The following is a 23,811-nucleotide window of genomic DNA, read 5'->3' on the forward strand; positions in this document are numbered from 1 at the left end:
TCCACTGCTGAATGCAAAACAGAGCAGGCAATATTTATAAGAGGCAACAAAAGAAGCATATGTAATTTCTGTGCACATGAACATTATCTTCTGTGAAGGAGAATTTATTCTAGGAAATATTTCAAAACCAGTAATACTTGACTCTTCAGTCATGCATCAATATTTCTTTATGGCATGGTAGAATATAGAGCCCTTTAGTTCAGAGGCTGCTTGCTTATTACACATTTAGACTGAATCCTTTAGCCCTCTATAAGATGCCAGTGTAATTCACAAACCTGTCGATGTTACAACCCACCTTGAAAGTAAGGACAAGTTTTTTTGCATTTTAAACAAAATAACCTGTTAACAGATACTCAGGTAATTTCCTAATGTAAGTAGCAAAAAAATAGAACAGTGCAGCTCCCGCTTTGACAGAAACAATTAGAGGGCTGGAACACCTCTCCTGTGAGGACTGAGAGAGCTGAGGGTGTTGAGCCTAGAGAAGAGAAGGCTTTGAGGGGACCTTGTAGCAGCTTTCCAGTAGCTAAAGGGGGCCTACAGGAAAGCTGGAGAGGAGCTTCTTACCAAGGCCCATACTCATATGGCCAAGAACTAATGGGTTTAAAGTTTTAAGAGGATAGGTTTAATTTGGACATAAAGAAGAAAAGTTTTACGGTAAGGGTGGTGAGACACAGGAACAGTTTGCCCAGAGAAGTTGTAGATGCCCCATCACTGGATGTTTTCAAGGTCAGGTTGGATGGGGCTTATACCAGACTGATCTTGTGAAAGATGTTCCTGCCCACACAGGCAGCCTGAACTAGGTGATCTTTAAAGGTCCCTTCCAACCAAAACCATTCTGTGATTTTGTGAAGTGCTCCCTGAGAGAAGGCAAACATCATCTTCATAACATGATAGCTGCAGATTAGACAATGGTTTTCACATCATTTGTTGGGGTAATGTTCAGTTTTTTACAGATACGAGCCTTCGAAAATGTTAGCATTTTTTTATTTCTACCCAGACTTTGGTTTGGTCTGCTCATAAACCAGACTGGTTTATTGGCATCTGTAAGATCTTAAATTTATTAAAGGATAAATCTATGGTGAGTTTAAATGCTAACTCTATTAGGGTGCTTACGTGGGGTCTTTGCACAATGTTTATTAGATGAAGTTTGAAGTAAAACCCAGACATGTTCTGTTTCTGTTTTGTACCCACAAAGACTGCAGTACAGCTAGGAAACATACTTCAGTGAGTCACATCTTGGAAAAGAAAATGATAGATGGCTAAAAATGCAATAATAGTAGGATATCAGGAAATAAACACCAACTGTAGTCATTCTCACAATCACTTCTAGTGTTCTTCAGCTACCAGAAAGAGATAATCTCTTCTCTTTATAACATTACATCCAGTCCCAAGGCAAAAAGCAACAGAATTCATTCATGTTGCCATCCTGTATTCTGATGAGTAAGGATACCAAAATCGAGACTCCAGAAAGACATTTGCCATCAAATGGGCTGATCAATAGCCCTTAACATTTTATCTCTGAGATCTTTGCAAACATAATGAACATCTACCACTGCTGTAGTCCTGAAAGATAGATAGCATTACACCAGCTTCCCCAGAAAGCTGGGGAATTTAAAGCTGGAATTGAAAGGGTCTAACTCCCTACAGCATATTCATGCTTATGTACTTACAGTAACAGAAGCAGAAAGGATAAGCACCAGCAATTCTACTGGTATCATTATACACCTACAGCATTTTTATTTGCCCAGATGTTATCATTACACGTTCGTACATAAACATCAAAAGGAGAAAAGGTTACAGTAAGTCATGAAATGCTGTTTAGTTGTCAAAATTAAGGCCCTTGATGGGTTCAAAATCTTTGTCTTGTGATTTTGACTTTTTACTTCATCCCTACTTTTTGGCCAGGGTAAGAATGGTATAGGAAGTCACAGTCCAGTGCCTCTGTAAAGCAGAGGTAAGTAAGTAAGTTAGGTTCTGCAAGTAACTTACTGGCAGTGTTAAGTTCTGAATGTTTCTTGTTCCCCTAAATACATTCCTACAATTGGAAGATTTTGAGTTGTGACAGAAGCTGAAGTCCTAAGAAACAGTGCCTTTGCTCATCACCCGTACCTCAAGGCAGTGGTTTCCTATCTTGTAGAGGTGGAATAAGAAACAGGACTAAAATGAACCTTACCTGAAACAACCCTTTAAAAGTATGCTAATAGAACAGCTGTTTACTGTATCCATTGCATTCGTAAGCATATACTGTCATCTTTTTGAAGTCAGTAGGAATTTATTTTGAAACAGAAGCAAAGGGAAAGATATCCAACAAGTCATCTGATTTATTGCAGTAACCCTCATATATGCAGTGTTAAAGTGATCATATGGTTGGCTGCAGAAATGCTAAGATTTTCAGTTCAGTGGAAAGGTCTAAAGGAATATGTGGTACACATATGCTTTTGTAATTACATCAATATGTTTAAGAAAAATAGCTTTTGAAAATGTGCTAAATCACTGTATAGTATATGCAAGCGAAACCAAGAGCTTACTTTAGAGAGAAAAGTAAAATGATGCATCCTCCAGCCTAGATCGCAAAAATTTTGGCACCTCTGAGGATCTGGAATGCTTCTACATGTAGGTGTGATTCAAAACAGTATACACACATTTCCAACAGCAAGATCTGTAATTCCTCACCATCCTACCAAAAATCCTAAAGGAGGCTTAGTTCATATGCTACCTTGGCTGAGCCCATGTGTTCACTGGTGCCAGATACCGTTCCTAGTGTTTGCAGCCTTCTACATGGATTGCAGGACCTTTTATCCAAGAAGTCCCTAATGCTGCTGCAAACAATGTTATTCTTGAGAAGTACCACATGCAGGGCTTACCTTTATTGTTTTTTATGGAAAGCAGTGTTTATCTCAGTATTATGCTTCTATGTTTATGCATCACTTCCTCCTCCTCCCAGATTAACTTTTGGCCTTGCTGAGCAATTTGAAACTCTTCTTGAAAGAGTTCTAGGCTCTAAGAGTAGATTAATACCCTTGCACAAGTTCCTGAAAATAAGTGTCCGAGCAATGGGTAGAGACACAACTTGGCGTCCTCACAGAGGGAAAAGCAGACAAGATGACAAGCATCTGTTAGTCATTCAGTTTGGCCTCAGGAAAGCAAAGAATGCAAATCCAGAAGAAATCAAAACTCATACGTTTTGCTGCTAACATAGCAACTTGGACAATCCAGTTGGTTTTTACAGTAAAGGAACCATTTGGGATCCAGCCCTGCTCCTTCATTATCGATTAAGGTAGGAAAAGAGCCTCAGTGGAAATACAATGAGACAAGACAGTTTAAGAGTTTGCTCTTACATTCTTCTCCCACACCATACCTACCAAACATCAGTTTGTTGGTTTTTTTGTGTTTTGTTGTTGGATTTTTGAAGTGTCAAAGGGCAGTTACAAGTTCCAGAGTAATAGCCTCCTTTAAGAGGCTATCCCTCAAGGACCTAGTTTAGACTAGTGATACTGAATAGCAGTGGTAAGCACATAATTCAATTTTAGCAAGCATTCCACCCTGGGGTGATCTGAACAGGAAAAAAAAAATAAAAATATTATTTACATCACTTTTCACAGCCCTAACATAATGTAAAATCATGCCAGGATTCTTTTGTTGGCTAATTCAGACTACTGCTGTTGGGGTGTCATCTAAAGGTAACTTTCATTAGCAAAGCAGACATTTCTCCAGTTAGACTCTAGACTGAGCAAAGGAGAGGTGGGAAATGGAGTTAGCTTGTCTTAAGGGAAAAAACTCTAGGAAAAGTCTAGTTTGAAAAAAAAAATATAAATCAAGGAACAGTCTAATTCGAAAAAAAATAATCAGACAGGAATAGGAGCTCCTATTTTATTTTGAAACTACCTTTTGTTAATATCATTGGCTCACAAATCAGATTAAGCTTTTAGGCACGTGGACGTTACGTTGGTTTTGAGCATGACAGAGGAATTCACCAGCTTCAGTCCACTACACCTAATTTTGACTCTGTATTCTTTTACTTGAGGAAAGATGGAACCTATGACCTATAGCAACTTGTGTCCTATGGGGAAAGGAGAAGTGTTCAAAGCTGCCTTAGTGATCAGAATTTCCCAAACTTTTTCTTGGTCTATTAATGCTGTGTAAACACTTCAACAAAGTAGGAATCCCATAAAAAAATCCTAGCTAGAAAAAGGGGAAAGTTTTCCCCCTTCACACATACTAGATTATCTCCTACTGCTAACAAAGTGTTTGCAATCAGATTTTTAAGTAGTGTTCAGTCATCAGCGTGTTCAGTCATCAGCATGTTCAGCATTTGTTCTGTCTGATAATTTGCTTTCAAAATATGAGTTGTCTTTATGGCATACATTTATTTCAAAGATAAATTCTTTTTGACTCAGTCAGGGAATGCTTAGCCTCTCATCTGAAGGGCCAGAAGTTGCACTTACAGGTTTAAAAGACTGCTTTTAGCTGGGACTGGCTGCTATGAAGAGCACATCCACTGAACACATTTGTTTTTTAGAACTTGAGCAAAGAAGCCTAAAGACAGTCAAAGAATTCAGATGAACAGTACTGGGATGTTTGGTTGTTGGTTTTTTTCCATAGACTAGTTAACAGAATAGTGAAATACTTAGTCAGATATGGCAGGGAGAAAAACAAACCGACCTATTCAGAGAGACAGATGTACCAAGGTGGCTGAATAAAAAAAAAATGGTTGTCATGTTAAGAATACCACTGAAAAAGCTATATCCAACATAAATACCACACTTTTGCTATCGTTCTGAAATAACGATGTTCCTGTCTAGCTTCACTTCCTATGAACTGTCTGCATCCAGCATCCAGCCTCAATGGCATGCAAACCCCACTGAAGAGGTATGGGGAAATAGTAATTATTCAGATCCTCTTAATTATTTTTTTCTTCTGCAGTGCACATACTAGCGCCTGGTCCTTCCACTGCTCACTCACATTAGCAATGAGATTCAGCTAGTTTTCCATACACACAGTCCTTTGAATATTATCCTCATCATCACCACAGCAAATCAGGGACACGTCGCCTGGGTACATGTCCGAGGTTAATATAAACATGTCTGATGTTAATATAGAATTTGTAGAAGCAGAGCAACCTGATATTTTGCCTTTTTAAAAGCAGAATCAGTCCTTTCCACTGCTCATTTGGTTTTCCTCCTGCACAACCTTCCATGTAATAACACATTCTAATCTGCAGACAATTTAAAGCACTTTGGATTTGGAGTGAACCAGATGACAAGAAATCAGAGCAAATGTCAGTCTGGGCTACACATATGCCACTGAAACAGTTGCCAATATCAACCATTGTCCAACAAGATGACTGTGTACTATTTCACTTGAAAGAACATGTGAAGGAATCATTGCTCTGTTGCCAAAGACAGACTTGCCAAAAAAGCGTTGTACAGGTAGTAGAAACCTGAAAGTTTTATCATTCAATCAACTATATTTACTACTATTAAAATACCAGATTCTATGTTGGGGTTTTTTTATTCCGTTCTACTCATACATCTTGGGGATTAAGCAAGATGAATTAGTAACAGAATGCCTTATAAAATAGTAAAACATCCTTTAAAATGTTAAAGTCCACAAATTTGGAGATAAACAAATAATTGCCAGAGAGTTTAGCCAGACTGCAGGAAAAAGATGAAATGGTCTTCAAACTGTCATAACCAGTACTGCCTCTTCCAGCAATACATACCTTTTATTTTAACATAATGTCAGAGTCCCTTCTGTCCAATCTTTATGGCCTATGATCTAAACCAGATCCACCACAGGCATGTTTCAAAATTTTCAAACATTTGCATGAAGTCCTTATGCTTTCACTATCATATGAAAACCATCCACGTAGGGCACGGTTTAACACTTAGCCTTCAGGTAATGCTCCTATTTACTTAGTGGAGCTTTGCTTAAGATGAATAGTGAGGTACAGACACCTTTCACAATATCCACAAGTGCTTTCCCACCTGAGGTTATTGTCAGGTACACAATCTCAGTCCATACAGCAATATTAAGAGGATGAAAAACAAAACCAGGGAACTGTGTGCTTTAAACTAACTCTTTAAAAACAGAAACATTACAGTTATGAATGTTTTATTCTTCATCACAGTATTTGCTGTTATTAAACTCAAATGAGGAAGGAGGCAGGTGACAGCAAGTCAAGGTGTTTCAAAAGTCTTTAGTGCAACTTAACTCTTTGTGTTTTGTAAATCCACCTCTGCAGCCTAGAAAACCATGGGAAACATCAGGTACATTACTTTGCACAAAGGTTAGTAAGAGGCCCCTCAGAGTAGGAGCACAAGCTACTTTTCTTGCCAAGTCTGGCAAAAGACAGACACCGCAAGTAAGGGCAACAAGTTTTAGCTCTCTCTGCTCTATCCTCTGTTATCACCTGCTGAAGTAGCACTAGTAATGTCTGTGAAGTTTGTATGTCATCAAAATTTATAAAGCTGTTGGTCATTTTCAAAGCTGTTGTTCTGACTTACTCAAAGACTATTGCATTTGGGTTACAGTTCATATTTTTCAGGGTTATTTAAGGCCCTCCTGAAATGTGAGGTTCATAAGCATATTTACTAAATAAGATGTAGAATTCCAATGTAATCCCCTGATTCCAGGAAATGGGGAGCTGAGCAATACCTTTGTAACATCTCTGCCTCCATTTTATTAGCAGGCACAAGGCGGGCTGGGGGGGGGGGGTGTGGGGTGGAAGTCTATACATGTATGTGTGCATGGAATAGAGAACAGTAAAGTTGGTAAGTAAATTCAGAAATGGTTGGCTGCTCTTGCTGACCCACCTCACTCCCCCTTCTCCCTGCCCCCCCCCCCAAGGAAAAATAAACCCACAGCCAAGAACCAACAAAGTCACAGAACTTTTTGGTAGGCTAAAGATATAGAAAAAGCGAGGGGGAGGTGGGGAGGAGGAGGGTTAACTATCAACATTTTCGAAAACCTGAAAATAAATCCCGAGAGATTTGAAAGCATTTTTAAACTCAAGCAAATAAAATTGTTTTTTTTTCATTCCCTTTTATTCATACACATCAAAGTCCTGAGTAACCAAAGTTCATTTAACAGGCATAGAGATACAGTATATGTTTCCAAGTATTAAAGAAAATCTTTCCTCAGTTTGTGGGGTTTTTTCCAAGCTGTGGTATAGCAGAAAATGTTAACAGCTTGAATCTTTAGAACCATTTTTATGCATATGTGTGCTCATTATTACTTTTTCCCAGAAGAATTACACTTAACAAATACAAACCCACTTCAAAAGCCTTAGGATTCCTTCCGGTTCAGAAATCCGTATTTCTGTTCTCATTGCCTCCTTAAGAGTGACACAGGGAGACAAAAAAAAACAAAAAAAAAGAACTAGAGCAGGAATCAACAGCACTTACCATTTGGATGAAGGAGGTGTAGCAAGCTCAGCAAGCTCCAAGATGGCCCCTCTAGGGCTGTAGCTGCTCGACTTTACCAGTAATGAAGAGAAAGACACACACAAAAAAAGGATAGTGGAGGAAAAATATCTTGTAACAGTCTTGCCAATTTTCAGATATGGCATTTTTCATTAAGAGCTAGAGGTTCTCAACAGATCATGTGATTTTTTGCATTTAGAAACAGAAAAACAAAAAGAACCCAGATATTTTAGATTAAAACATATTTACATAGAAATGAAAGCACACAGGGGACAAATAATCTTACAATATCAGGCTTCCAAATCACTTTAATACAAAGTGAAGGCAGCAACGTACCATAGAACATCAGCTGTAGGTAGGGTTAAGTGAGACCAGGTGTACCTCATTGCAAAGGCTTAGGTTTGCACGGAGGAGATAGCAAGTGTTTTCTATCACCACAATACGCAGTTTCTTCCTGCATCTTTGTTTTTCATGGGTTGTGTTTGTTATTACATTCAAGAAAATTTTTTGGGGTTTTTCAAATGCTTACAAGTTCAAACACAGTAGTAAACGTAGGATACTTTGTTAGGAAAAATAAAAAAGAAAAGAAAAAGAGGAATAATTACCTTTGATTTTATTTTTGAAAGATAGGAGTAGATAAAAGTGTATTTTAATGGGCATTGTAAATTAAAGTGTCAGATTGTCTTACAAAAAGTTGTTCGTTTGCTTATCAGAGAATAAAATGAGGCTTAAATGCAACATGAATGCTTTTGACTGAAACAGCAATTCTGAAAACCACCCCTGAGCTGCTACACTGAACTCAGGACATACCTAAGCCTGGGAGGTCCTAAACTTCATACATGTCTTCTAGGTCTTTTTCTTGTGATGGGGCCACTTTACTGGTAGAACATGAAAGACAAACAAATTAAGTATCAGATTAGTGAAGTTGAATGAAAATAAGAACCTATGTCTGAAGAGAGACCATTCCAAGGTGCTTACTCCTACTTTGTGACTTAGAGAGGATGTTCTCTTTAGGTAATAAAAGAACTCTTCCAAGACAGCAGGCCTCAGGTCGAGGCACTGGCAATCACTCCTTCTGCCACCACAAATGAAATCATGCCACCACTGAAGTACTCCTGTCCTTATGCATGAACTCATTCCTGAAAGGTAATTAGCACCTACTATTTCCTCTGAAGACAGTCAAAATGCAAAATACCTGCAAGACAAACTAGCCTTATCCACAGATAATATGTCCATAGAGTATTACTGTTATCATCATAGAATCATAGAATAGTTAGGGTTGGAAGGGACCTTAAGATCATCATCTAGTGCCAACCACCCTGCCATGGGCAGGGTCACCTCACACTGAACCATGTCACCCAAGGCTTTGTCCAGCCTGGCCTTGAACACTGCCAGGGATGGAGCATTCACAGCTTCCCTGGGCAACCCATTCCTGTGCCTCACCACCCTCACAGTAAAGAACTTCCTCCTTATATCCAGTCTAAACTTCCCCTGTGTAAGTTTTAACCCATTACCCCTTGTCCTGTCACTACAGTCCCTGACGAAGAGTCCCTCCCCAGCATCCCTATAGGCCCCCTTCAGGTACTGGAAGGCTGCTATGAGGTCTCCACTCAGCCTTCTCTTCTCCAGGCTGAACAGCCCCAACTTTCTCAGCCTATCTTCATACAGGAGGTTCTCCAGTCTCTGATCATCCTCATGGCCCTCCTCTGGACTTGTTCCAACAGTTCCATGTCCTTTTTATGTTGAGGACGCCAGAACTGCACACAATACTCCAAGTGAGGTCTCACGAGAGCAGAGCAGAGGGGCAGGATCACCTCCTTTGACCTGCTGGTCAAGCTCCTTTTGATGCAGCCCAAGATACCGTTGGCTTTCTGGGCTGCGAGCGCACTCTGAAGCCAGCTCATGTTCAGTTTCTCATCGACCAACACCCCCAAGTCCTTCTCTGCAGGGCTGCTCTGAATCTCTTCTCTGCCCAATCTGTAGCTGTGCCTGAGATTGCTTCGACCCAGGTGTAGGACTTTGCACTTGGCATGGTTGAACTTCATAAGGTTGGCATCGGCCCACCTCACAAGCGTGTCAAGGTCCCTCTGGATGGCATCCCTTCCCTCCAGCGTATCAGCTGAACCACACAGCTTGGTGTCATCGGCAAACTTGCTGAGGGCGCACTCAATCCCACTGTCCGTGTCAGCGACAAAGATGTTGAACAAGACCAGTCCCAACGCCGATCCCTGAGGGACACCACTCATTACTGGTCTCCATCTGGACACTGAGCCATTGACCACAACTCTTTGTGAGCCAGTTCTTTATCCACTGAGTAGTCCACCTATCAAATTGATGTCTCTCCAATTTAGAGACAAGGATGTCTTGTGGGACGGTGTCGAGCATTCTGCACAAGTCCAGGTAGATGATGTCAGCTGCTCTACCCCTGTCCATCAGTTCCATAGCCCCATCATAGAAGGCCACCAAAGTGGTCAGGCAGGATTTCCCCTTAGTGAAGCCATGCTGGCTGTCACCAAGCACCTTGTTGTTTTTCATGTGCCTTAGCATGCCTTCCAGGAGAATCTGCTCCAAGATTTTGCCAGCCACAGAGGTGAGACTGATCATTAATATGTCCTAAACATTCACCTTACTTGTATGCATGTAATAGAAACTCTGTAGCTCAGTTTCATCTGGCCCCTAACCCCAACAGGTAAATACCGACTACCTACTTAGCCAAAAAATGCTGAGCAACAACTCCCAAGTCTCTAGAAAGTTTTGAAGCTCAGCATCTCTGAAATGATTGCAGGCTTTAGGCAATGACATTTGGAAAATGTTGGCCAAAGCTCCTTGGTTAAGCTCTAGGTATCATGTTTTTAAGGAATTTATAAACATGAGGCAAACAAGCAGTCATTGTGTGGGCTGAAGACCAACACTGAGATGCACCCAGACAAGGAGCATTTTGATTAGGAGGATGTGATACCAATTTTCAATGTTAGTTTGAGATTGCTGAGAGGAGTCCATCTGATGACTGATAAGTGCAAAGGTACCCATAGCTGATGTTACTTGTTTCTTTGTGTTATTTTTTTAAGTATCACAAGTTTTGTTTTTCCCACTCCATGGATTAAATACACAAAGTCCTTTATAACACACCTCAGGGCTCAAATTATGCATTTGCCAACATGATAGGCAGCACTGTGAAGAATGGAAGAGGTTTTAGAGCAATTATTAGACAATCAAAAACATTTTTAGAAGAACTGTTAAAAAAGCAAAAGGCTCAGACTGTACCCTATTTACTTGAGATTTGACTTGTTTCTCTTTTGCAGTAAATAGTTCTTTCATTTAAAATTTGTAGGCATTGTTCTGGCAAAAGCAGAGATACCCCTTTACCCATTGTAGTTTTCACTAGTTTTTTTAACTCAAGATAGTATTTTTCTGTTGACCACTTGCCACAGTCTTGGTAACAGTGATAATAAAACGATTGCATTTGTTAAACGCAGAATTATGTTTACAGAGTTCCTTAACAATCTTTTATTTAGTTTTGTTTCAGACCTCCAAATGTAACTTATTTTTTCATTTGAACAATCAGTGATAATATATAAAACTGATTTCCAGTTTTGTTCTTTCAGTCAGTCATTCACAGTTTGTAGGCACAAATTTAGCTGCTGGAATTCCACACAGATGACTGGAATACACATTCAGAGGAGACAGTGTTGCCAACTGAAGACAGCACAGCAAGGCCAGCCTTCATGAAGTGCTGACCACCCATTTCTGAGAACAAGATTGCCTTAAAGTGTCTCAAATTGAGGATTAGATGCTTTTCAAAACTGTCATGTCATCATCATATATATCAGGTGTTATACTGTAGTTGCTGTTAAAAACAAACTTCAAAAAAAAAAAAAACAGTAAGGAAGGTGAGACATAAACATTCACTGCTTTTAAAAAAAGTTGCAATTTTCTGTTTGTGACAGCATCATAAAGATTGAAAATCAGATAAAATCCTTCTATTTTCCTGCCGATTGAAGATGGAGAAAGGGGAATAGAATAAATCTATAACATATGAGCAAAATTATCTCTAAATGGAGTGTTTAAAAATGTTTCCATCAGGCATCAGTAGATGAGTCTTTAAATGAAAGCCAAGTATTACAATACCATCTATTTTAAGTCTAGCATTCCAAGAAAGAAAATATGAGCAGGATAAGTTAGTTTGTGTTGACATGTAAAGTACATCACTCCCATTAGAAGGGCTGATGCTGACCCAAAAGATGCTCCATGGCTCAACGGAATACCAGGAAGTGGAAGCATAAATGAATTTGAACATTGGTAATTTAATTGTAGTCAGTGTACTTCTGAATCAGCTTGTATATGAACTTCCACTAGACAGAAAACACCTGGAAAAGCTCTGCTAAGAGAGCTTGATTCTTTGACAGCTTTGGATGGTAGCCTACATAAACAGGCAAAAAAGAAAGACATTGTCCTTTTTTTCACTACAGCATTGTTTTTGTGGTTGCTTCCAAAAGCCTAAACTTACAATTAGAGAGCCCTTTCTACAAGCACACCATGTAATTACATGCTCGGTGTTTTCAATATATGCCCGATAATTTCAGCACTCTGCACTCCAACTCATGCTGTATTTCTTTCAGTGTTTATACCTCATTCTCCCCTGAAAGCTCTAAAATTAAAATTTTTGCATACACGAAAGCTTCACTCCTCAGCTGTTAATCTCATGTATGATATCACTTCCTTTTGTTGTTTATAAGCAAGAAGATTGTTCAAAAATATCCTGCATTTGCGTGATCTATGTGAATTGAAAAAAAAAATTTATTTAGATAAAATAATTAGAAAATCAACGTGATGTCAGACTGAGACTGATTTCAGTAGTAATGACAGTAACTGATTAACTTCAGTCTGCTTAACAACGCTGTTTACATTTCTCCTGCCTCTCCTTAAAGTCCATTATTTCAAAACTCAACGGATTTCTCTTACGCACATCTGCAAATTCAATGTCAGTTCCAGATTCACATCTTGGTGGTGAATCAAGCTGGCCTCAATTCACCCAATGAGAGGCCAGTTTTTACCAGACAAACAAATTGAGGTGACTTAATACTTGTGGGGCTTAACTGACATATTTACTTGCTTTCACTGTCCTTTTTTCACTTCTAATGAATCAAACATATTACTACACGCTGTTGACAAATTGAAGATGATAAGAGAGACCAGATGAGATAGACATTAACAACTTTAAACCAAGGACGCTCAACTTAACTTCCTAATATCAGACCACCAGCTCTTCAAAGGGAGGCTTTCATTTTTTGGAAAGAATTGGGAAAGACAGCTAAGGTTTAAGGATTTTCTTTTAATTTAAACTAAATTCATGGGAAACTAGGCATGGTATAAATATTCCAAGTTACTGCACCTTCAAAATTATCTTTGTGGCATACATATGATTACTTAATGATACAGGTAATCTATTTGTATTCTCTTTGTATAAACATTAGTAATGAGAGACTGATGAGCATATCAACAAATAAGGGATTTACTCAAATTCTTGAAAAATTAAAAAGCTGAGACATTTTTATATGCGTACTGATCTGACACATATATGCAATTGTTTACCCATACTTTATATTAAACATAAAGTTTGAGTCAGCTTTTTAGTACAGAATTGAATAATAAAATAAAAAAACCAACAAACAACAAACCAAACAACCAACTCACCATAATTTATTACTTAGTGTCTAGTTGTGACCTAAGCCAAGTTACAAAATTAAATATGAATTGAAATTAATTGGACTTTTTTCCACCAAGTAAAGTGGGAACGAGATGGGGGTGCTAACATCTCTGCACGCGGTTACTTGCCTTTACACATTGATGAGCAACAAGTCATGAGACCTGATGCCTGACACTGCCAGTGACTTGCTGGGAACCTTCAGACAAACAATTCTTTCCCTTTTCCTTTGTTTTCCTAACTCTGAAACAGTAGTGACAAAATTTGTTTATACTTGCCCTAGAAAGTCTTGTGGCTGTAAGCTAATGGTTCTTCAGCTCTAAAATGCATTAGTACAAAATTGTCTGACAGGCACTTAATTTTGTTGAGAATAGAGACATCATTTAATTTTCTTCAGATGTGGCACTGCAGCATGCTCTCAAATGAAGTGATACCCAGCTGCAGCTGTTCCTAAACCTTGACTGGAAAACAGCAGTCTCACCTGCTAATGCTCCTTTCAGTGGGCTATTTACACCTTTACATGCATTTGTTATTATATGGTCAATTCACAGGCTTTTCCACTGACTGAGTAGGAATGAGATATCTCTGGCCAAAGATGCTTGTCTCCAAATAGACCTGAGCAATAACAATTCATGAGACCTAGACCGATCTTGTGCCTCTTGCTCATGCTGGATTATACTGATCACTCCCCAAATTCTTTCATGAGTGGCACTGAGATTAATTAATCTCAGGCTGAGAGAAGCAACAGCATCCATGTGTAGGATACAGAAATGCAAAACATTAAGCAGATCACTTAGGCTAAATAGGGATAATTTCCCCATGTCACTTTCTAATATTTTTAGCAGAAATTACTCTTTTTACATTGAGGCATGAGGCTTCCAATATTTTCCTTGAGAGATTCCAGTTTTTGTCTTCTTGCCGCACTGCTCTCCCTCTTTCTTTTAGGCTGATGCAGATGGTTTTTTTAAGCATTCTTCTCTACGCTGCTTCTTAGCTAAATGTGTCCTTTAGCTTCTATGAAAATCTTTTGGCTTGGTAAGTGCCCTTGTCCATTCTTGACTGCCTGTGGATCTATCTTCACCCCCATTGCATAGGCCACAGTATGTATGTTCTTACCTGTGCTACCTTTGCAGAAACCATATTGCCTTTTTGCTGGTGATCTGGCACCTCGCTGTTGCAACATAACATGCTGGAGATAAATGGAAGAACAGATCATGTCAAATTACCCTACAGGACAGATACCTTGCATGCTGCGAAATGCACTGTGCACATCCTTTGAGTCTCCTGACCAAGTATCTTGAAGATGTCACTGGTACCAAGATCACTGGCACTGGCACTGGTACCAAGATCAAATGCTAAAGCATATCAGTTCAAAGAAGTATCTTAGAAGATTAGCAGTAGATGCCGTGAATTCTAGTCCCCAGAATTGTCAATACTTTCCTAAGATATGGCTGAGATGGCTGTTTTGCCCCTTCTAAAAGCCCTGTTTACTAAAGATTTTCAACTTAGTAGGCTGCAGTTCAGTGTAAGATGCAATATCTACCATAAAAATAGTATAAGCAATACTGATAGTTTTCTGCTGTAAAGTGAGATTTACTTAGAATATTGTAGAATGCTTTCTTAGTCACTTGGAGAACAGAGTTTCTGCTGATAATGCTTTATGCAATGAAAAAAGTCAGAGGACTAGTTCAAACTGAATCCCAAACATTTCTGCTGAGAAAGCAACAGCTGCCTCAGAGCCATTGAAGAATGAGGTCTGCTTTGAATAGCTAATGTAAGTTTATTTGCTCTGCAACATAGCAGACCTTCAGTTCTGATTTTTTAAAACATTCTTTCAATACTTTAGCCTGGGTTTTGCACCTTTTCAGAATTAAGCACCCTACCAGACTGCTTCCAACAAAGGTTGCTTAATTCCTCAGTGAAGGGGGAGTCTTGTTGTTTAAATAAAGTAGCTACTGTAGTAGATTTGCAGATATGTTAAGAGTATTAACTTAGGATCTAGAGGCAGATTTAGGAAGAAAATACTATAAAGCAGAAAAAAATTAAACAGTGTATTTATTGAAACGTAAAAGACATTACAACATGTGATGTGATTGCATCAGCTAAGAGCAGGTGGAACCATTACCTGTACCTGCAATATAATGCATGTTGCAAAGTGACAATTATAGTTACACTTTCTTTTAAAACTGTCACCTTTTAAAACCTGGCTGGCCGCCACCACCAATTACTTTAGGGGAAGACAACAGAAGTCACAGGAGTCTCATGTCCCTTTTTATGGTCTGCCAAACACCATGCTATGTTTTCCTAAACACCAGTAGATAACCCACAACCTTTTCTGTGGAACTGGACTGGTGAATTCATCTGCCATACATTCATTGTGACAGAACAGCAGCTGCTGCATTTCCTGAGGAATAACAGCAACATAGATTATCTAGTCTGGTGCTTTCGTTGAGTGATGGGATCACTTTGCAACAGTAATTCTGGAAACCGTTTTCAAGGTCAATTCAATTTCCATTCCTCAGGTGAACATAAGTTTTCATTCTGTTTTGGTCACCGAAATGAAAGTACTTTGTAAGTACTGTGGTATTGCCTGGTGAGTTCCTCCAAAACCAGGATTTAAGTAGAAGTAGAGTAGATACGTAGTTTCTCCAGCATCTCTACATCTTCGGCCTAAAAGAGAGAACCTAAGTGCCACAGTCACGCACAGAAGGTATTGACAGTTTTTGAGTTCTGAAGCACTGGGAGGGGGAATCTTTGCCGCTGACCTTTCTGCAGTAGGGGAGTTGTATGGCTTCCACCTTAACCTTTCAGGATGTAATTCTCAAGGGTAGACAGTTATTTTTTACTACGGTATAAATTATGCCACACCGAAGCAAACAGAAACTCTTATACAAGGAGCGTAAGTAGGAAGAGCCCAACAGTGCTTTCTCATTGATTTTCTTGTCTGTGGTCCATACTATGTTATAGCAGATTGGCTGCCTCTTGCTGCAGATAAATGGATGACTGTGCATGGTCTGAAACAAGGTATTAGGCTTGTCTCCAGGCTTTGCATAAAAGCATCACATGTGTCTGTGTGCTGAGCTAATAATATATACACTGGAAGCACATAACCGGTCTAAATTTTTCACCTTGTGAAAGTTCATCTGTCAGATCAGCCTCTTGAACAAGCACTCTGGGATTTTACTGGAAAAAATTACTTCAACAGAAACATTCTCTCAGCACGCTCAAAAACCTGTACGTAAATTTGTTCCCGTTAAGAGAATAAACATAGATGTTTTAGCAGACTCAGCTGCAGAAGTTTTATTGGCAGGTTATTAAAAGCTTCATTTTTTTAATATAATTTCAAGAAAAAAATGTAGACACAGAAGACTGATAATACTAAAATACGGAGTAAGAAAGAGACACTGGGCAAAATACTCAGGCAAAACGCAGAGCTGGTTCTCCTCAGAGCTTGCTTTGGACAAATTATTTTTGATCTCTATCAAAGCCCATGGATTTGCAGAAATGTAAAAAGGAGAGAGCCAATTTATTTACTTCATAAAGTGGTTGGTAGGATGTACAGGAATTCCTTCTACACCCACCGCCCCCCCCCCCCCCCAAATTTTTGGACAGTGTCCTGCCACTAGAAGTTACAAACCATCTCAGCATTGAAAAGTGTTTTCACCAACCACCAATGCCACTGAATGGTCTGTTTTATGCATGAGATAATCAAACTCTGGAATCAACCAGTTTTTAGTGCAAGGTGTGACCTATCTATTTTTTTCTACCAGGTGTTTATTATGCTAATTACATTCCTTTGGTATCTCAGCATCCCCTTGACACTATGGACATCTGCCTGTATATAAAGGCTTCATAAACTACCCATAACCTTGTATATATATATGTATGAGTCATTAATCTATGTAAGAAAAATTCTGGCATGTTTGAAGTCAATAGCTAAACTTTCCTTAACTTGGCAAGGATCAGATTTTGTCTCTCCCTCTGTAATGTGTCTATAGCAGGTGCCATTGCCTTTAATGCCAGCTGTCAGCAGTTGTCTTTTCTAGTAGTTCCAAAGAACAGCATTTGACTTACTATCCAGCCTATTAAATACGTATTTTCTGCTGGCTCACACTCAGCTTTCAGTCCAAGGTGGAGGTTGTGACATCTGCCCAAATGATATTGCATGCTACTGGAATGAATTCGTCGGTCTGTTCCAGACTCTAGCTCTCTGTTCCTTAGCAGCTTTGGGGCTAATAGAATCATAAATTGAAGCTGATCTGTATTCTGTGTGGCCAAAGAGTTGCAATAAACCTTAAGATCGGTGGATCTTCCAAAGCACCCTGCCTGTTAGAAGTATTGTTCATGCCTCTGAGCTTCTCATTTGAGCTGTCCAATACTGCATTGCATCCAGTAGGTTTCTATGCTGGCATGTTGCAAACATGTGAGCAAGCCATCTGGGTATAGAAATAATAATATAAACAACTATTTTGGACCTCTAGTGCAGCTTTCAGCCCAAGAGCTTTCAATAACTATGCATGTTAATTAAGCTCTTCCAGCTTCCACTATGAGGTCGTTAAATAATAATATAGTTACAGATGGAGAGAAATTAGCACAGAGCTGTTAAAAGACTTGCCTGCTGGCTGCTATGACTTCTATAGAAGCTGGATCCTTTGTGTAATGAGACATTTTTTCATATGCTGTTAGGCTGCTGACTATCTTTACATGTTTGCCCAATTTACCCCTTTCTTTTCAGTCTCAGAATAGGATCTACCGTGTATTTGATATGTGGATTCTTAAAATCATGTTCTACTACACGTAGCATGTAAATTATCTACACGCAATGGTAGATCCATCTTGGAAGTTACAACTGTATCGATCACTTTTACTGTGGTGCCACTCTGATGTCATCTGAAAGAAAGCTGGAACTTACCTAGAAAATGCTTTTATAACTGACATATGTAATTTCAAATTAGTTAAGATTAAAATACCAGGAATATAAAAAAGGGGGATTAACTCCTATAGTTCTTCTCCTGTATGCAAGCTAATTTGATTTTAGTACTAATTCCAATGTAAACTTCAGAACAGAGAAGTGCTATTACCATATTCAGACAGCTACCCTATGGAGAACAGTTTGGATTTAGCCAGTCCATCCCACTGTATCAAAATCCCTCTTGCCAACTCCAGAACAGGCAAATATTAGACTCAGTTCTGTATTTATGAAAATGTAAAATTAAATCAATGAACTAACATCCTTATGAACTTGTTCTTAATTAATCTAAATTTGGTTATATACTTGGGGTCTGATTTATACTTGGGAAGATTATTTCCAGTCTGCTGGCCAAAATGTTGTCAGTATCATACAATCCATCTTAATTCAGGATCTGTACTTTCTACACACCTTCATAATTTCAGAAGTTTTAGGATTATGATTAGCAACCTTTTTATCCTCAAAATCTTTCTATCTAACTCTGAAGAGGTATCTTTCCTTAGAATTAGCATTAATATATCTTTTTATTCTTTATAGAATGGTCTCAGAAATTCATCAAAGCCTGGACTCCTGTGGCTTTTTATAGCTGTAGTATTTCTAGAAGCTCTGCTTAGTTATATTTCCATCGAAATGTTCTTTCTGTTTCTAGGTTGTCCTTAGGACTTCAGCTAAGTTGAAGTAGTTACTGTAATTTGCAGTCCTTGTGCTGTCTCTTACTACACAAATTTGAGAAAATCTTTAAATTCTTCTTTTAAAGTCATTAGTTAATGTTCTCATTTTTACTAGACCGTTTTATTAATTAAATATATTCAATGGCATTTGAAATGTTTATTTCATTACTCATACGTGGCATCTGAGAATCATTTCTGACTTGTCACACACTCACCTTATAACTGTGTATTTTTAAAGCCTTTAATTTGCATAGCAGTACAGCTCAGGGTCTACTACAGTCACATACCTAAATACCACCTATATAGCCACATCAAGTGACAGAATTTTGGAACAGAAATTCCAATCATGGTAGAAACACAGTGTGTACTGTAAGTTTGAATTAGCGAAGATTTCATGGGATAAAAATAATTCAATACTTGGAAAAGCGCAGGCTATGCTTTTTGAGGTTAGCGAGGCAAAGGGCAGGGGAACATGAGATCTGGCTGAGCTCACAGGGCAGATCCTAAGAGTGTTTATGCTGCTGGCCCTGGATAAGGCTTCCTACTTCTGTATAAATGAAGGCTGACCCGCTGACTAGGGCACTACCCTGAGTCAGGGAATACCTCCTTCTTATGTCCCACATCTCATACACCTCTTGGCCAACTTTGATGGGGGGGATTTACCCTCATTCCGGCCACAAAATGGGAGCAGTGCCTCTCCTCTACCCCACAAGGTACTGGGAAGATAAATATGTGAATATTTAGATACTACTGTAATGATAACTAAATAAGCCACTGGCATAAGCTTATTGGGTACTATATTACTATGGAGAGGAATTCTCCTGCTTGCCTGTAATGGGAAACTCCTAAAATCTTGCCTTAAAAGGAATAGACAACAAACAGCATGAATCCCTAAGGAGATGAAGGGGAGATCATACTTTACAGCCCACAGAGGGATTTTACTTCCAAGGGTGGCATTTTGAACATATTCTCAGTAATTTTTTCTATAAACCTGAAAGCATTTTACTTTAGGTAATATATACAAATGTAATATTTCTACTTTTTTATTAATAATAATAGACCATGTTCTTTTTCATTTCCTCCTCCCAACCTGAGTAGAAAACACTCACCTGTTTTAGCATGTTTCATTGCTTTGATTTTACTTAAGAGAAAAATATTGATAAAAAGACACACACATTTTCCTGCAGTCAATATTTCCACCAGTTTAATTTAAGCCTCTGATTCAGCAAAGGAACTAATCATGTGCACAATGCAATTTATAATACTCTCAAAATTCAATGAGATACACGTTTAATTACTTTTCAACTCAGTGCTTTAGAGACTTGAAAAGTTTTTATGATGTGAGATTCTGTAATGCTACCATAGAAGCTATTTGGCAATTTATTTTTCTTTAAGCTTTTCCATTTGTCAAAGATCAAAGAGGTAGAGTGTCAAATATTCTGTTGTCTGCTATCAGCAATGGATGATAGAATTTACTTTTCTTTGTTTCTGCCTATGCAGAGTAGGCAGATGCCAGTCAAACATGTTCTTGCTCTGATATTTCATTATATTTAGATTTAGATTTATATTGTAACAATCCTTTCAAATAGGATATCCAGAAGTTAGCACAGTCCTTATAGCTACCATTTTTTAAGGTAGATTACATTAAAGGATGTGGTGTGGTTCAGAGTTTAGCCAAACAAATAAAGAAAACAGCAAAAAATGTCTAGTGCCAATCCAGGGAAGTAACAGTACCTACACCTGTAGTAAATAGAGCACATTGGTCATTGCACCCCATATTAGTGAGTTATGCGTTCTGACTTTTTATTAGATTATATTAAAAATGTGCATTTCACTTCATTTTGCTTTATGAGACTAAGCTGCTAAAAATTCCAGGATGGATAAAGAATTGGTTTGTTGAGATTGGCAGTGGTAAGGAACTGGAAAGTTTACTTTTGGGGGTTTTTTTGTTACTTAAGAGGCGTGCACAAATAACCTGACTAAAATTACACCATGCACTTTACACCTAATGTTTCCTTTTACAGGTACCTCTCCCAGAAATAGCTAGTTTTGGCAGGCACTAGCAAATCTTTGAATGTATAAATTAGAATAAGGAAAAATTTCAAGACTGAAATTCAACAGACTGCACACAGCTTACATTTCATCATAAATTTGAAATTCTGTCCAAGTTCATGGTGTAGAAACATACCAGAGAGAAACACACAGGGATACATAATTGTGTCCTGAAGGCCTGGCAAAATTTCTGTCTGGACCAGTAATACATCCTTATAATCTTCTTGGCACTTGACAACCATGACAAACTCAATGCTGTGGGGTTTTTTTGGTTGGTTTTTTTTTTGTTTGTTTGTTTGTTTAGTTGGTTGGGGTTTTTTGTGAAGGAATATAAAAATGCTCTTACCTCAGTGTTGCTTAAAGTTTTGGTTATGTTTCAAGCATCTCAAAACATTGAGAATAATTGCAACATTGTGTGCTGCCAGCATTTGCAGTACAAAACTCTCTGTTTTTCTCACACATTATTTGAAAAAAACATTTTGCACCTCAATAGATAGTTGTGGGTTTGGATCATAAAGCACCAAGGGGTTTGATCTGTTCTGATTCCTACCCCTTGTGTCTCATTTTTTCTCATGGCTTTGAACAAAACATTAATGTGGCTCATCTGTCACAAGTAATTTTCATATCCTCTATCCTGTATTTTGGTGTGTGACTACAGGGAAGCTGCAGCTATGTAAAATTATTTGTGTGTGTTCTCTCTACTCCCACGAAGTCAGTAACAGCAGCGTGGATGGTACAAATAGGAGGGAGGAATGAGCTGTTTGGCTGAAATGCCTAATCCCTCTCTCCTCAGGCTCAGGCAAAGTAGCTTGCTATCTCCTTCAGTGTGGCAGCTCTCCATTTTGCTAACTATTCAAAGCTACTTCTCTGACTTTGTAACTTTTCCTGCATCCACACAAGCAGCTGAGCCAAAGCCGCTAAACACCTGCAAGCTACGGAGAAGTTTGTATCCAAAGCTGAACTCTAGAGCTCAGACCCATCTCTGGAAGTGCTGAATGGGTGTAGATGTGTTCTGTATTACTGACTCATTGTTAGAAAGCCTGTTTGGCAGGATGAGCAATAAATAGCTACTCTTCATAAAAATAGGAAGCAAATGGCAATGAGGTTGTGCATCACGCTCTGGCAGTTTCTGTTCTCCAGGCTTCAGAATCCTCTCAGACAGGTGCCAAATGCACATTTTTTTGTACAGCTCAGGTGCATTGGATGAAACCAACTGCAAAAACTCGACTGCATTGTCTCCTATTGGTTCCCCAGGTGGCAGTGCATCTTCTGAACTGCACCACAAACTGAACAGGGTCCTCTTGTGAGATGTGTTGGGAATCAAGGGAAAACTACCATGGATTATCTACCAAAACAAAGGCATATTGAGGGCCAGGTCTGGTATCTAATACTAGAGAACTGAGTTGCCAATCATTACAGAGATTTTTTAAAATACATTTGGCACCAGAAGCCGGAAAGCTTTGTCATCCCTAATCTACGCCCCGATCTAAACCAAAGGGCCTGGAAAGCAGTTACTTTCTGCAAAGGCTCTGGGCTTTGTGAGGAAGGCACCCACCTGGCTGCCACCATGCAACAGCTCTCAGAGCATGTGCTGGGGCTGGGTGGGCAGCAGGAGCCACCTGAAGCGGAGAAACAAATTCCAGCCAGCAACCAGAAGTTCAGGGGTTGGTTGGAAACAATGTACTCTGGTACCTGGGCTGAGGTTTTGAGGTGTCTTTTCTGGCAGAAAATGCTCCTCTGTCTACAATATTCAAGCTTCTTTTGTGAAAGTGTATTGTTATGTCATGTCCTGCTACCCACAGGTTTCCCTTGTGAAATCAGTACTCCTTTTTGGCTCTCTTTCCTTTCTAAACGCTTCCTCTCTCTAACATCAGCATAGTCTCATGGTGGCCAGGCCATGGTATCCTGGGTCCCACTGGGTCCTGGCGTACATGGCAGTGCTGAAGCTCAGCTGTGCAGAGGTTAGAAGCTGCTATTCTTCATTTTTTATTTTACTCTGGCTGATAAAATGCTTAAAGTAAATGGAGAGATACCTTTGGGTGGTTTTGGCTCTCTCTGACTCCTGTGAAACCAGTAGCACTAGAGAGTAAAAACACAGGCAAGGAAGATCTTAGGAATATTTCAATTTTAAACCACAAAGTCAATCAGCATGTAAAGAGGATTACCCTGCTTATCAAAGAGCTGCTTTTCTAGTAGCTCATGGGTTCATACACGTAGACACTGAGCAGCAAATGGAGCATGTTGTCAGCAGCTGAGGACAGGGGCTATGCAGAGGGGTGCTGTGGCCTCCCTGTCTCTTACCTAGCAAAGCATTCAAGTGTGTGCCCACAATCCAGCAGGAGCACAGGTCTCCAGACGTCACCCTCCAGGACTTTATTACACAGAACCCTAAATATCTCAATGACAGCTGAGCCCACCAAATCACAGAGACTCTTCCCAGTCATGTCAGTGGGATTTGGGTCAGGTGAAGTACGTATGACTTGGTAGCAGCTGTCTGAGAGTGATTAACCTATAAAATAGATAAGGATATTTTATATTTATATAGGACATTAGCATTGCCTTTTAGCTGTTGTTAGCACCCTCACATTACAAATGCAGTCATGCTTCGGTCTTTGTGTGGCAATTCCAAGCACATTGTATCAATACAAGCTTTTTGGAATCATTAGACTTTATGTTGCATATTGCATGAAGGTTTTTTATGTACATTTTCATGGGGGCAAAACACGTGGAGAAAGATGAGATTAGGTAAAACGTTTTCAGCTGTCCTTCAAACTGAAAATGTTATACCTAGTAATCTGGAAAAGCTATTGCAGAAGGGTGGGAACAAGGCTCAAGGCACTTTTCTTGAAATCTAAACCCATATTTTGATTTACAGCATAATTATTACAGGATTGCCAAGAAAAACACCAAACATTCAGATTTTTAGTCCATATTCAAACTGCTACATAAGTTTTTACAAGCATTGAGTAAATAAACAGACTACTCAAAGTG

At 39.0% G+C, this 23,811-nt stretch overlaps 1 protein-coding gene across 6 annotated transcripts in view; it reads left to right on the forward strand.

Annotated features, from left to right (window-relative positions):
- The window catches only part of COL8A1 (collagen type VIII alpha 1 chain), an 85,775-nt gene that overhangs the window by 29,208 nt on the left and 32,756 nt on the right, over positions 1-23,811 (forward strand). The window lies entirely within an intron of this gene.

This window comes from Lathamus discolor, chromosome 4, assembly GCF_037157495.1.
Source record: "Lathamus discolor isolate bLatDis1 chromosome 4, bLatDis1.hap1, whole genome shotgun sequence".
Lineage (NCBI taxonomy): Eukaryota > Metazoa > Chordata > Aves > Psittaciformes > Psittacidae > Lathamus > Lathamus discolor.